Source organism: Cetorhinus maximus, chromosome 3 (assembly GCF_964194155.1).
Source record: "Cetorhinus maximus chromosome 3, sCetMax3.hap1.1, whole genome shotgun sequence".
Taxonomy (NCBI): domain Eukaryota; kingdom Metazoa; phylum Chordata; class Chondrichthyes; order Lamniformes; family Cetorhinidae; genus Cetorhinus; species Cetorhinus maximus.
Window position 1 is genome coordinate 156,573,345 of NC_135881.1, and position 14,022 is coordinate 156,587,366.

Here is a 14,022-nt window from a genome sequence, read left to right on the forward strand (position 1 = left end):
GTACAAAGCCTGCGATTTCAGGGACTACATACTGCTAACACTCGTAAGTTCAGAGAATGCACAACACTATCGAGTTCAGAGAATGCGTAATGGCAACAGTACTGAGTTCAGGGACTGCACATCGCCATCACACAAGATTTCAGAGAACCTACCATGGCAACACTTGAGAGTTCAGACAATGCACCAAATTACATAAGAAGAAATTCTTATCAAAAGCTTGGTCAAAGATAGGTTTTAAGGTACATGTTAAAGGAGGGAAGAGGGGAGGAAAGGCTTGGTAAGGAATAGCTGAGGCAGCTGAAGGCACAGCCAGCAATGATGGAACAATTAAAATCAGGGATGCTCAAGAGGCCAGAATTAGAGGTGCGCAGATAACTTGGGAGAGTTATGGAGCTGGAAAAGATTAAAGATATAAGGAGGGATGGGAGTTTTAAAATTGAGACATTGCTTACACAGGAGTCAATGTAGATACATAAGTGCAGAGTTGATGGGTACAAGGACTTGGTGCAAAGGTGCATAGGATTTTGGATGACAGAGTTTACAGAGGGTGGAATGTGGGAGGCCAGCTAGAAGTGCTTTGGGGTAGTAGTCAGGTCTAGAGTGAACAAAGGTATGGATGAGGGTTTTCAGCAGCAGATGAGCTGAGGCAGGAGTGGAGTTGGACAATGTTATGGAGGTAGAAATAGATGGTTTTAATGATGGTGTGCATGGTGGTCTGAAGCTCACCTTGGGGCCAAATATAACACCAAGGATACAAACAATCTGGTCCAGCCTCAGGCAGTAGCCAGAGAGAGGGATGGTGTCAATGCTAAGAACAGAATTTGTGGTGGGGGACCGAAAACAATGGGTTCAGTCTTCCCAGTATTTAATTGGAGAATATTTTTGATCATCCAGTGCCAGATATCAGTCACACTGTCAGACAATTCGAAGACAATGGAGTCATTGAGAAAGATGGTGATGTGGAGTTGGGTGTCGCCTGAGTACATGTAGAAAATGATACTTTTTTTTATAATGATGTCACCGAGGGGCAGCATATAGCTGAGAAAAAGGAGGGGTCAAATGACAGTTCCTTAGGGGATATCAGAGCTTTCAGTGCAGGAGCAAGAACACTATTGCAGTTGAGGCTCTAGCTATAATTAGGCAGATAAGAGTCACCCTGGTCCACTCCTCCATCACCCCCTACTCCTCAACCCCCACCTATGGCACCTCCCCATGCCCACGCAGAAGATGCAACACCTGCCCCTTCACTTCCTCTCTCCTCACCGTCCAAGGGCCCAAACACTCCTTTCAAGTGAAGCAGCATTTCACTTGCATTTCCCCTAACTTAGTCTACTGCATTCGTTGCTACCAATGCGGTCTCCTATACATTGGAGAGACCAAACGCAAACTGGGCGACCGCTTTGCAGAACACCTGCAGTCTGTCAGCAAGAAAGACCCAAACCTCCCTGTCGCTTGCCATTTTAACACTCCACCCTGTTCTCTTGCCAACATGTCTGTCCTTGGCTTGCTGCATTGTTCCAGTGAAGCCCAACGCAAACTGGAGGAACAGCACCTCATCTTCCGACTAGGCACTTTACAGCCTTCCGGGCTGAATATTGAATTCAACAACTTTAGATCTTAAACTCCCCCTCCCCCCATCCCCACCCCGTTTCTCCCCCCTCCCCCTTTTTTCTTCTCAATAATTTATATAGATTCTTCTTTTCCCACTTATTTCCATTATTTTTAAATCTAAAACTAAAACTTTGTTAGTCTTTCCACCCCACCCCCACTAGAGCTGTACCTTGAGTATCCTGCCTTCCGTTCTTAATTAGCACTTTTCTTAGATAATATCACCACCTTCAACACCTCTTTGATCCTTTTGGCTGTGACATCTTTTGATTATCTGCTCCTATCACTGCTTGCTTATCCCCACAATCACCCCACCCTCAACTTCTCTCTCCCCCCGCCCCCCACCTTAGACCAGCTTATACTTCACCTCTCTCCTAACTATACTCAGTTCTGCCGAAGGGTCGTGAGGACTCGAAACGTTAACTGATTTCTTCTCCACCGATGCTGCCAGACCTGCTGAGTTTTTCCAGGTAATTCTGTTTTTGTTTTGGATTTCCAGCATCCGCAGTAGCTTTTAGCTTTTTGTTTTTAATTAGATAAGAGTGGTATCAGGCGAGTCCCACCCAGCTGAACAACAATGGAGAGGTGTTGCAGGAGGATGGTGTGTCTTATATTGTTATATTACTTCAATATGATTTAGGAACTATATGAACATGTGTATGTATATGTAAATATCCAGACTGCCACATCACCTACTTACTGCACTACAATCTGTGCATCAAACTAATGACATATCAGTCCACAGCAAATGGCATGATCGGAGAAAAATATTCAATAAAGCTCCAGCATTTGAGTCTAAAAGGGTGATTTATTTCCACCTTCTGGAAACCACAAGACATAATAGTATGGTCAACTATGTCAAAAGCTACAGAAAACAATGAGTAGCTGGGTATGTAACCTTAATCTTAATGACTTACATAGCCAAAAAGGGACTAAGTATATAAATCACTATCTTCCTGACAAACAGTTTAAAAAATGAGTTAGAATATATGATCTTTTCAGAGACGCTCTTCAGTGCAGTTCACCATTTATCTTACGCAAACCAAATGCACTGACTTAGGCCTTTCTTTATAAGTTTGAAACATCAAGAAATTAAAGCAGGAATGTACTGCTCAGAGTTACCCTGACCAATAAAGCAAAAATATCTAAAAGTTCAACTGTTCTCCTGCCGTTCTGAAGTCTTCATCATCATGGCATCGAAACAAATCACACTCACCTTCCCCTGGAGAAAGAAACTGAGCTCATCAGTGGAGAATCTATACTTACAATAGATTAGAAAGTATGGGAGTGGAACTAAATTGACATTGGAGTGGCTTTGGCATTTTCCGTATTAGTGTAGCACTCAATAGTCTCCAGTAACTTACTATTGAAGCAATGAGTGAACTAGAAATAATTATTATAAATGGCGCATCTGTATAAGTTATTGTCTGGTGAATGTTGTTGCCAGGGGGAGGGATGGAGTTGATGCTAACAAAGGGAATTTGTCACGGAGGATCAATGACAATGGCTTCAGCCGTTCCATTACTTAATTGGAGAAAATTTCTGATCATCCAGTACCAGGTGTCAGATGAGCTGTCAGACACAACCCAACTGGGAGTAGTAGATTCATGGGGCAGAATTTTACCCTGATCGGGCAGGTGCTTGCCCGGCCCTGTCGGATGTGAAATCGCGCGAGATGACGTCGGGCGAGCGTCCTGACGTCATCCCACGCTTGTGCGATATTTCGGTCGGCGGGTGCACGCAAAAGTCAGAAGTGCACCCGCCGACAACTAAGAGGGCAATTAAGACCATTAATGGAGCAATTGACTCCGATTTTTCATGGTCCGTCCAACCTTATGATTGGCGGACGGGCCAATCGGACTTTGCATTTTTCATGAAACCTCATCCAAGGGCGAGATGACGTTTCTGTTATTAAATAAAATTAAAATAAAAATCTATGGCCAGCATTTTTACCATCTATATGTTCAGGGGCCTGATTGTGATGCTTGGACATATTTTTCCTGATTTTCAAAACTTTACTTCATGGTTTTTGGGTCTGCAGCTCCCTGAGGCAGCTCTCTGTCTTCAGGGAGCTTTCTCTCAGCGCTCGCCCGCACCCGCAGAAATGTCATCGCCGGCCCCCACCCCGGCAGCGCCGATCATTTCAGCGTAAGTTTCACGCTGGCTGGCAAATATCACTAGGTAATCCCATTATTTCAAACCAACCTAGTTTATGATGAAGACGAGGAAGTGTTAACTTTTTCAGCTGTTACTTCACACAATGGACCTGAGAAACATCCAAAAGAGCTCAATAGAAACACCTTCCCAGTTAAACAGGTAAAAGCTCAAAACCCAACCACATCAGAAGCTAAAAGTGACAGTTGTACTCCAGGCCCCATACCCCCTGTGGGAATGGCTTTGGAGATCGTCTAGCATCAAGAGAAAACTTATTTTTCTCGGTTTATCCAGCATTATGAATGGGAGCAATTCTGAAGTACAGTCATGACAGCTGGAAAATACCTTCTTTAATGAGGTTACTTATGTCCTGCTATCTGGCACTAAACTAAGCAGTAATCTTCCCTCACACTCCTAGATGTCATTCCTGTCTGAAACCCAGTTAAAAAAAACTTAGTAATAGTCAAAGTACATGTCTAGGCCAGTAATGAATGGTTTAGCAATCAACAGCTGGGAGCAGCTTCCAAAACAGCGACGTTTACCATGACTCTTCTACCTCACCTCCCCTGTAGTTTTTTTTTGTCTCATCTTATCCTGCCTTTGCTTACTACAGTCACTGATACTTAAAATTTCAAAACTGAAGTCATTCTATTCAGTGAAATCCCAGCCTACAAATTCTGTGGAGTTCTCCTGGTAATTGTAGCTCTGGTAAAAATCCCAAGAAACTGTGTAAATGGCCCTTTTTTAAGTAGTTTATGCTGTTTCGCTGGGGATTCCACTGATCTCTTCAAGTTATAGCAGAAGACTAGCAGAATTCCAGATTTTTAGTCTGGCTCCCATCGCCTTTTTCATTACCTGTTTGGGCTCAACATAACAGTGAGTTACTTTATTATCCAGTTTGACACAAACGCTTCAAACCCTACACTGCGTTACTAAGACCACCTGCATTCATTTTTGAAATATCATCAGGATTAAATTAGATAGCCCTCAAATAATTGGGTCAGAGATCACGATGTGTGATGAACCCATATCTGTCCAATGTGATGCAAGCAGCAAGCCAACTTTTGCTGCATGCTGATTAACATGATTTCTGTGTGCACCAACCACTAACTGTGCTACTGAGTAGCTGCAAGCCTCAGCAGGCAGTCCAAAATTGTGTAATTGTTAAAGCTCATCTCCATTACTTAAAACCAACCCGCACCCCTTAAGGGGGAGGTGCAGTGTGGCGGGGACAGACGCTGGAAGTTGTTCTACAAATTATTCTGACCTGAAAAGGACACAAGTATGGAGCAACATGGCAGAGAGGGAACTCCGAGTTTTTGGACACTGCAATGGAAGTTCCTGATGGATGACGTGCCAAGGAGGTGAAATATCTTATAACCACAGGGGGCCAGGAGGTATTCCAGACACACAGAAGGCAGTTGAAACAGGGAGTTGTGGATATTAAACCCAGGAACCATGCCTCAAATGACCTTGATGCAATTCTACAATGACCTCATATGAGTGGTTAACATCAACTTCAAATGCCAAATCCCATGAACTGCCCAACCAGCCCCGGACACTGCCCAATTCATCGTAGCCCCATTACTCCCCTACCAGCAATCTATATCACGACTTATACCAACATCCATATGCTACACCATAAGCTCAAACACTTATCATTGCTGCAAGCCCCTCACTCACATCTCACAGCTTAAAACACTGTTGGATGACTGCCACATACTGCACAACGCTTACTGACATTTCCATCTCTCCAGCAGGAGGTGGTGGCGTACAACTGGAGGCAGGAGGAGCTAACCAGAAGGGGACAGGCGTGCCTGCATGTCCTGACTCCCATGGAGAAGATGGTGCTGGCTGTTACTGGGACATCCATTGCTGAGACCATTCAGTGGAGATGATAGTATCCATACACCTAATTTCCTTTCTCACATGCCACCTTCCCATCACCCCACTCTTCCTTCTGACTTACAAGCTGCAGATACTGGAAGTACGCAATTCTTACTTTCCCCTGCTCCCTGTACCTTGTCCCTTTCTCCTTTCAGTTACTCAGGAAGTACAACCTGGCCAGGCAATGGAGGACAATAAGAAGACAATGATAATGACAAAATAGCACCATCACTTGATTTGACAGTCGCAGCTACTAACTCAGATACTGAGTCTAGCATAGAGGCGAGATCTGCACATGGTGAAATACTGGGTATGAGTGACCTGTATCCAGGGCTGGGGATAAGGATAGTGAGGCAACAGCTCTCCGGACGCTGAGGTCACATATGTGTTCTTTTGCAGATGATTTTGATGAACATTTCGATGCGGCAGTGGATGGAAGAAGGCTGATGAGTCTGCACACAAAAAAATACTTACACGTTAGGAAGCCTGTGGTCACAGTCAAGGATTATAGAGAGGTCCAGCACCAACTTTGCACTAAAGCAGTGGGACTGTGATGGGTCAGTACCTTAAGGGTTGGGGACTGCCCTAGTAGAGGTGGGCGGTGGCTGACCAGTGGGACGGGATGGTCCCTCCTACATTTGGAGACAGCACAGTTTACCAGAACTGCACACAGCACTCCAGCTGTGGCCTCACCAAAGTTCTATACAACTCCAACATGACCTCCCTACTTTTGTAATCTAAGCCTCGATTGATAAAGGCAAGTGTCCCATTTGCCTTTTTCACCACCCCACTATCATGCCCCTCCACCTTCAGAGATCTATGGACACACACATTTCCTCTCTCTCACTCCACAACAGATGATCACAACATTTCAAGCTCTTCTTGGCTACTTTCATTGATGCTGTCACAATCTTCACTGACCTCCTGATGTGCTGGTTCCTGATTCTGTCCTTCTTTGTTACTCCACACATCCATCTTAGCATCCACGTCACATTAGTATCCAGTGTCGTTCCTCTCTTCTTGATGTTGCCCAAGTTTCTGCTCCGTATAACAAGACAGGTCTCACAACTGTCTTGTAGATTCTTCCTTTCTATTTCAGTGATGCTTTTCTATCACATAACACTCCACTGCACTTTTTCCAATTACTCTACCAGAGCTCATCTGTTGCCTCATTTCCATGCTTAAATAACTCAATGATGCTATGAAGCCTTATTCATCCTATCCTCGCCAATGCTAATTATCTGTTAGTTTCCATTCTCCACTGGAAGGTAATGGACATGGAGTTTGAGAAAGGGTGAGGAAAGAAGGGCCATTTTCTAGGACATCATGAAGGACAATGTTCTACATTAGAAGCTTTACTGTTCTTGGAATTACAAGGTTCACAGTTTCTTGGACTTGAAAAATTATTCATATTTGACTGATGCTCAACACTACCAGCATGAAATTTCACAATGGGAGAGGAAAGTGTCAAAGCAAGCTTTACACTAGATAAATCTCCAGAGTGAAGTATCGATATTGGATGTGCCTCTTGCTTTTACAACACTTGTGCTTGCTGATTTGGAGCAGGTTCCAATCTCTGCCTTTAAGCTCACAAATAGACTTGCTACATAATACACGACAAGCAGATTTCATTCAATACAGTAACAAAATCATATTGTGACAATTTTGATTCTTTTAACCCATGTGTATCCAAAGATAGATGCTGATATCGAAAGACAGGGGTGGGGAACCTTTATCTAATCAAGGGCTATTCACACATAGGCAAAATCAGTTGTTGGCCACACAAAAAACAACTTAATTTATATATATATATTTTTTAAAGAGAGTATACAGAAATGTTCAACTCACCCACTGCTTTAATGTGATGGCTGAGTTTGCTTTTCCTTAATGAGCCTCGTTATTGTAGACTCTACGCTGTTCACAATGACTGGTAATTTGGTCTGCATTAATGCCGCTTCCAAAACCTCATGCCCATCACTGCCATGTTCACCAGAGTCATGAACACTGTGGGTTGTGACTGCTGCTTGTGGTTGCCACCACTTTCTCAAAGACAACTAGGGATGGGCAAAAAATGCTGGCCTAGACAGTGACACCTGCATCCCATGAATGAATAATAAAAAGATGGCACAGTCTGAACTTGCCTCCCTTGCTGAAATCGGTTAGGTTTTGGGATTAGATTTTGTTATGGGGTGGTCCCCTGCCAATATGCCCTAGCGTCCTCCTTTCCTCATCCTCCCGGGAGAGTGTGGTCCTGAGGCCAATCTCCTGGGTGTTGCAGGAGAGTGGCAGCAAACAGAAATGGACAGGATGCCCCCATCAGGCAATGTGTAGCCTTGAACTAGTAAAAAAAACTCAGAGTCAGGTAAAGAGCTCAGGGATTCATAAGGCACTACTGAGTTCTGGATTTCTAACTTAGAACAGAAACAGAGCGTTAATGGAAGAACATGACAGAGGCGTTTGCTTTGTCATATTAAATAAGAATAAAACATTAACCACTCAGCAGAGGCCATGTTAACACAGAGAAAGGGGGAGGCAGCGGAGGTACAATCTTGTTCTACCCTGGGGGAGATTTTGGCCAGGACAAGCAGAGAAGCCAATATTCAACCATCCCAAACAATACTTAATCGCTGCGAGGAAACTTCTAACCATCCATGGAGATCACCTTACAAGAGACTTTGTTTCTGATATAAGCTGGTTAGCTTTAAGATTAACTGACTTAACTGCAATAGTTACTTCCTTGAACTCCTGAAAGAAATTTGCTTCTCAGATGTGTTACTCTCTGAGTTAACTGTTAGTGTGCAGGGATATTCAGAAGAGTGTCTGAGCGAGATTGGAATTAGAAAAAGTTATGGCAAAGCATTGGTTTCTCGGCCACGTTGATAATATTTTCACCTACCAGTAGCTCAGCAGTGAAGCACATGTTGCGCTGTTCAGTATTTTGTTAGTATTCAGTATTTAATTAGCAACACATTATGATTCTGTTGTGCAGCATTTTTAAAAGGCACATAGAAGCAGCAAATGTGTTTTGGCCTAACCAGCAGCTGACTGCCTGTTAAGAAATCTGCTTATGAACAGGCGTTGCTGAAAGAGGCTGCATTTCCATTAAATTGTTGGCAAGCAAGTTATTAATTTGTGTCGACTCTGCATTTCTTTGTTCTATGACTATTTATTTATGAACTGTTTTCTCTGATATATCTTTTGAGATATCACTGCGGGGCTGGATGAAAAAGTACAACAGGCCACATCCGGCCCCCGGGCCAGGAGGTCCCCACCCCTGTCATACGAGCAGCATATTAAATTCCTCTAATGCCAAATGGATAATAAAATGTTCTAGAGTGGGCTGGGCTTGAAAATTTTATCTAACCTTTAGATGCTCTATGAAATACTAACTCAGTTCAATCTACTAATTCTACTGGGCCTATCATTTCCTTGATGTAACTTTAAAAAAAAAAATTTAAATAATATTTTTCCTTCCAAACCCTTCTTTGTTTATTTTGTACAAAACAAGTCTTACAGACAGAAGGGGGGTTAATTTAAGCAACCCTGATGTCTCTTCTCACCACACATCCATAAACAGAAAGGTGTTTTGCTTTTGATTTCCTTCTTTATAAGTGGTGGCATATTTCCCAACCCCTTGGTTGTGGCGTGATCCAATTTGTATGAATAGCCCCACAGCAAACTCGAGATGGGGTAAACTCAGAGTGGTAGTTTATTCGCACACACTCAAACATGAGATGAGGGGCACAACGTAGCCTCCTTTTTTCACGCATACACTAAAAGAGGGGCGATAAAGAAAGAAAGATTTACAGGGCAAAGACTACAAAATAAATAGGTATTGTTTCACATGAGCCCAGAGTCCAGAAACAAAGTCCAATAGTGAATTTCATTACAGGAGTCAGCAGGTTGAAAACTGATGCTGGATAATTCACTTTTATGGTAGAGATGACTTCCACGATGAGATAGGCACATGGAGATGAATTACTGTTGTAGGTGCTGGTACAGAAGCTCAGAAATTCCAGTAGAAACAGTGTAGATGGGGGACAGGCATTCACCTGGACCAAGCCCTTGTTCTGAGCTGCTGTTTACTAGATGGAAGATGACAAACTGATTGGCAGTACAGCAAGACAAGAGTAACTGGTTCTTCCAGCTGGGGGGAAGAGAATGGGTGGTCATATGACAAGATTCCCATCTGTCTACAATGGCTTTGACAAAGGATGCATATTCCTTTGTCTGAATTCTTGAGACTGTTAGTGTCCCAATCATTAAGAATTTCAAAGGAGGTTGCAGAGGCCTTTGTCCTAGCAGACAGGTAGTCTCAATTGGCCAGGCCTGGCTTAGGAAGTGTAAATGGCCTTTGTATAATCCCCTTTGAATCTGATCTCTGCAGCCACAGAGGTCATTAGTGTCTCTTCAGAGATAACGAAGTGTCAGCTTCTCGGATACTGCCTCAAAGTTCATTTTGTTCAGGGTTACAGGCAGACATAGCTTCAGCCTTTTGAAAGTCTATGTCCAGTTTTTAAAATTTTAGGAAGTAACCATGTCAGTATTATGTATATATTTCATTAAAATATAGTGTGAAGTCTTAGCTCCATGACATCCCTTGCTTCCTCAGAGCAAAAAATGAATTCTACTTCATTTTTAAAATATTTTTATGCGGGTTTATGAAGGAAGAATGGGAAGTGAAGAAGTATACATGCATTCTCGCATTCACACTAGCACGTCAGACACACAGCTAGCAGGGGCAATGGCAGTTCCCTGCAGCATTTTCTTTTTGAAGTTTACACCTGGGTCAGTGCATTAGCAAGGAGACTGTCCGCTCCTGGGATGTGGAAGGTTTAGGTGGCTTGGGAAGATTCAAAATACATCTGTTGGGGAAGTCTGTTCAGGGTTATAGAGTTCTGAACTTTCCTCAGTTGGGGATCAGGCAAAAGCAAAGCTCTTAGTTTCAGGAGTCTGCCTGTCCAACTCCTGATTAGGTGTCCTCAAAAGGGTCTGGGGTTTTTCAGGGTGGTTGGCACTCAGGGGAGAGCGATGGTCAAGCTGCTCTGGGCTATCTGCAGGGGAATGCTGGGTACCTCACTCTGAGTGCCGGCTCTTTTGATTGTAGGGCAGAGTTGCTCTTGTCCCACTCAGTTCCTGCCTGTCCACTTTGGTAACCTGTGGACTCAGCTGTTCAAACCAGGGACTGTGGTCAGGCTGATTGTCAGGAGATTGGTGCGTTTTAGAGGGACTGGCCTCTTTCGGGGATTCCAGTTCATTGTCCAGCTTGGGCGTTAGCACAACTTTGGTGTTCCAGCTTCTGTTGCTAGACGCTTTGGGTTGGCACGGCAACAGGCAGGCAGTTGCTCCTGAACATGGGCCAGTCTTTCCGGGCTCGCATGATAGAAAGATGGCCTTTCAGGAGGGGCCTCTCCTACATCCATACCGGGTAAGGCTATAGGGCTGTAGCCTGGTGGGTTGTTAAGGATTGTTTTAACTGCAGGGGGAGCAACCCTGTCAGGTCACCTTGCGATTCTGTATCGAGGTGGGTGAGTATGGGGTCCAATCTGGCTGGGATCCCTCTGCTGATCAGCTGGGTGGTAGTCTTTTGGGGCACTACTTCCCCCTGGTGAATGGTCAGCTCTCACCTGTACCTCCTGGTGGCTTTTCAACTAAGTAAGGCATCACCCTCACTCTTTCTAGGCCAATCAGAGAACTTTCCCGGTCTCCATTTAAATTCACCAGAAAGCTATCGGCCGGGCCAATCAATGGCTTCCTAGCTGGGGCCTTTGGCTTTGGAGGGGCACTCTCTTAGCTGGTCCATGTCCACTGGAATGCCACAGCCCTTACATGGAAGTCCAGCTCCAGCTACCCTCCCTTGTGGGTTTTCGACTGACGGAGGCATCTCACTCCCAATCTTCTCATCAGTTTGGGAACTCCCTTTGTATATCAGAAAGGAGGTTTCTGCTAGCCATACTTCCGTCAATTCCTTAACTTTTTCCTTCCCTGGTTTAAAAGATTGCCTTCTTTCAAGCTCTTCGACCACGTGGGGCATTTCCCTCTCTCGTCCTTTCCCTGCTTTAGGGCTTTTCGGGACCCCATTTAATTCTGGGATACTCGGTGAATCTATTTTAGAGTCTAGTGGCCTTTCCTGGACCACGTTCAACTTCACTGGCCTAGCTTCAGCCTTGCTACATTCAAGGAGCCCTCGCTCAATGTGTATGGATGCAACTTCACTCTTTTGGGCCCCTTTTCTTCCAGTGGCTAACACCTTACTACCAGCCAAATCATTCCCAAGGAGGAGATTGTTTGTCAGTCTAACCTCAGTGGTGGGGAAACTACTGGAAGCAATTCTGAGGGACAGAATTAATCTACACTTGGAGAGGCAGGGATTAATCAAGCACAGTCAGCATGGTTTTGTTAAGGGGAGGTCATGTCTAACCAATTTGATTGAATTTTTCGAAGAGACCATCAGGTGTGTAGATGAGGGCAATGCATTTGATGTAGTCTACTTAGACTTCAGCAAGGCTTTTGATAAGGTTCCACATGGGAGACTGATAACGACGGTAAGAGCCCATGGGATCCAAGGTAATTTGGCAAATTGGATCCAGGATTGGCTGAGTGGCAGGAAGCAGAGGGTGATGGTCGAGGGGTGTATTTGTGACTGGATTCCTGTGTCCACTGGGGTTCCATAGGGATCGGTGTTGAGTACCTTGCTGTTTGTGGTATATATAAACGATTTAGACTTGAATGTAGGAGGGTTGCTCAATAAGGTCGCGGATGACATGAAGATTGGTGGGGGAAATAGTGACGAGGATAGCCTTAGATTACAGGAGGGTATAGACGGGCTGGTCAGATGCGCTGGTCAGTGGCAAATGGAATTTAATCCGGATAAGTGTGAGGTGATGCACTTGGGCAGGACAAACAAGGCACGGGAATACACGATGAATGGTAGGACCCTGGGAAGTACCGAGGATCAGAGGGACCTTGGTGTGCATATCCACCGATCCTTTAAGGTAGCGGGATAGGTAGATAAGGTGGTTAAGAAGGCATATGGGATACTTGCCTTTATTAGCCGAGGCGTAGAATATAAGAGCAGGGAGGTTATGCTGGAACTGTATAAACGCTGGTTAGGCCACAGCTAGAGTATTGCGTGCAGTTCTGGAATCCGCATTATAGGAAGGATGTGATTGCTTTAGAGAGAGTGCAGAGAAGATTCACCAGAATGTTGCCTGGGCTGGAGAGCTTTAGTTATGAGGAGAGATTGGATAGACTGGGGTTATTTCCCCTAGAGCAGAGGAAATTGAGGGGGGACATGATTGAGGTGTATAAAATTATGAGGGGCATAGATAGGATATACAGGAAGGAACTTTTCCCCTTGGTGGAGGGATCAATAACCAGGGGGCATGGATTTAAGGTAAGGGTCAGGAGGTTCAGAGGGGATGTGAGGAAGAATCTTTTCACCCAGAGGGTGGTGGGAATCTCGAACTCACTGACTGAAAGGGTGGTAGAGGCAGGAACCCTCATAACATTTAAGAAGTATTTTGGATGTGCACTTGCAATGCCATGGCATACAAAGGCTACGGGGCCTAGCGCTGGAAAATGGGATTAGAATGGTTAGGTACTTGTTTGACCGGCGCAGACTCGATGGGCCGAAGGGCTTTTTTCTGTGCTGTTGACTTCTATGACTCTATGACTATGAAATCAATTCCTGCTACTGGTAATTCAGGGACAATTCCTATTGTAACAGGGCCTGAAACAAGGTCACACCTTTAGATGGACCTTATGGAGGGGAGCAAGACCCTCCACTGATCAGTGCTTTGGCCTTCAGAGAGGACTCGGGCCGGGGAATAGGTTTAAATTTCTTCCAACGTTAAGAACCAAGCGATCCGTGTCCTAGAGCATTACAGTGGACTTGCTCACATTTTGGGATAGGTGGGGGGCACATTGTTCCTGAAAGGATAAAACTCCGGAAGCTCTCTGGGATTTTGCCCGGCTCAGACACACAAAGTGCCATGCCCTCCAAGGGGTAAGTTTCTGTAGCGAGTGTCTCTGCCTGCTCTGCTGCACTACCCATTGGGGTGCCCTTCAAGGGGATACTCATGTGGAGCCTATTAGACCAACAGGCCTCCCACGTAGTCTCCAGCACTTAGGTCTGGAATGGCCTATTTTATTGCAAGGAGAACACACCAGTCTCCAGGGGTTCTCCTTTCGGGCTGCAGGAGGGCTTCTCTGAGTCTCCTTTAGGTTTTCTTTTCTGGGTGGGGTGCATCTCTTATCTAGAATGCCCTGATTATCTTTCCAATGGTCAGGGGAATGGTTTGGAAAAGGGTCTGCCTGAGTTTCCAGACTGTGGGTGAGATCATAGCTGTCTGCTGTGGTGGCTGCATCCCT

The 14,022-nt window shown here is 44.8% G+C and overlaps 1 protein-coding gene across 1 annotated transcript in view; it reads right to left on the reverse strand.

Moving 5' to 3' along the window:
• The window catches only part of myo10 (myosin X), a 345,458-nt gene that overhangs the window by 211,298 nt on the left and 120,138 nt on the right, over positions 1–14,022 (reverse strand). The gene's annotated exons all lie outside the window — the stretch shown is intronic.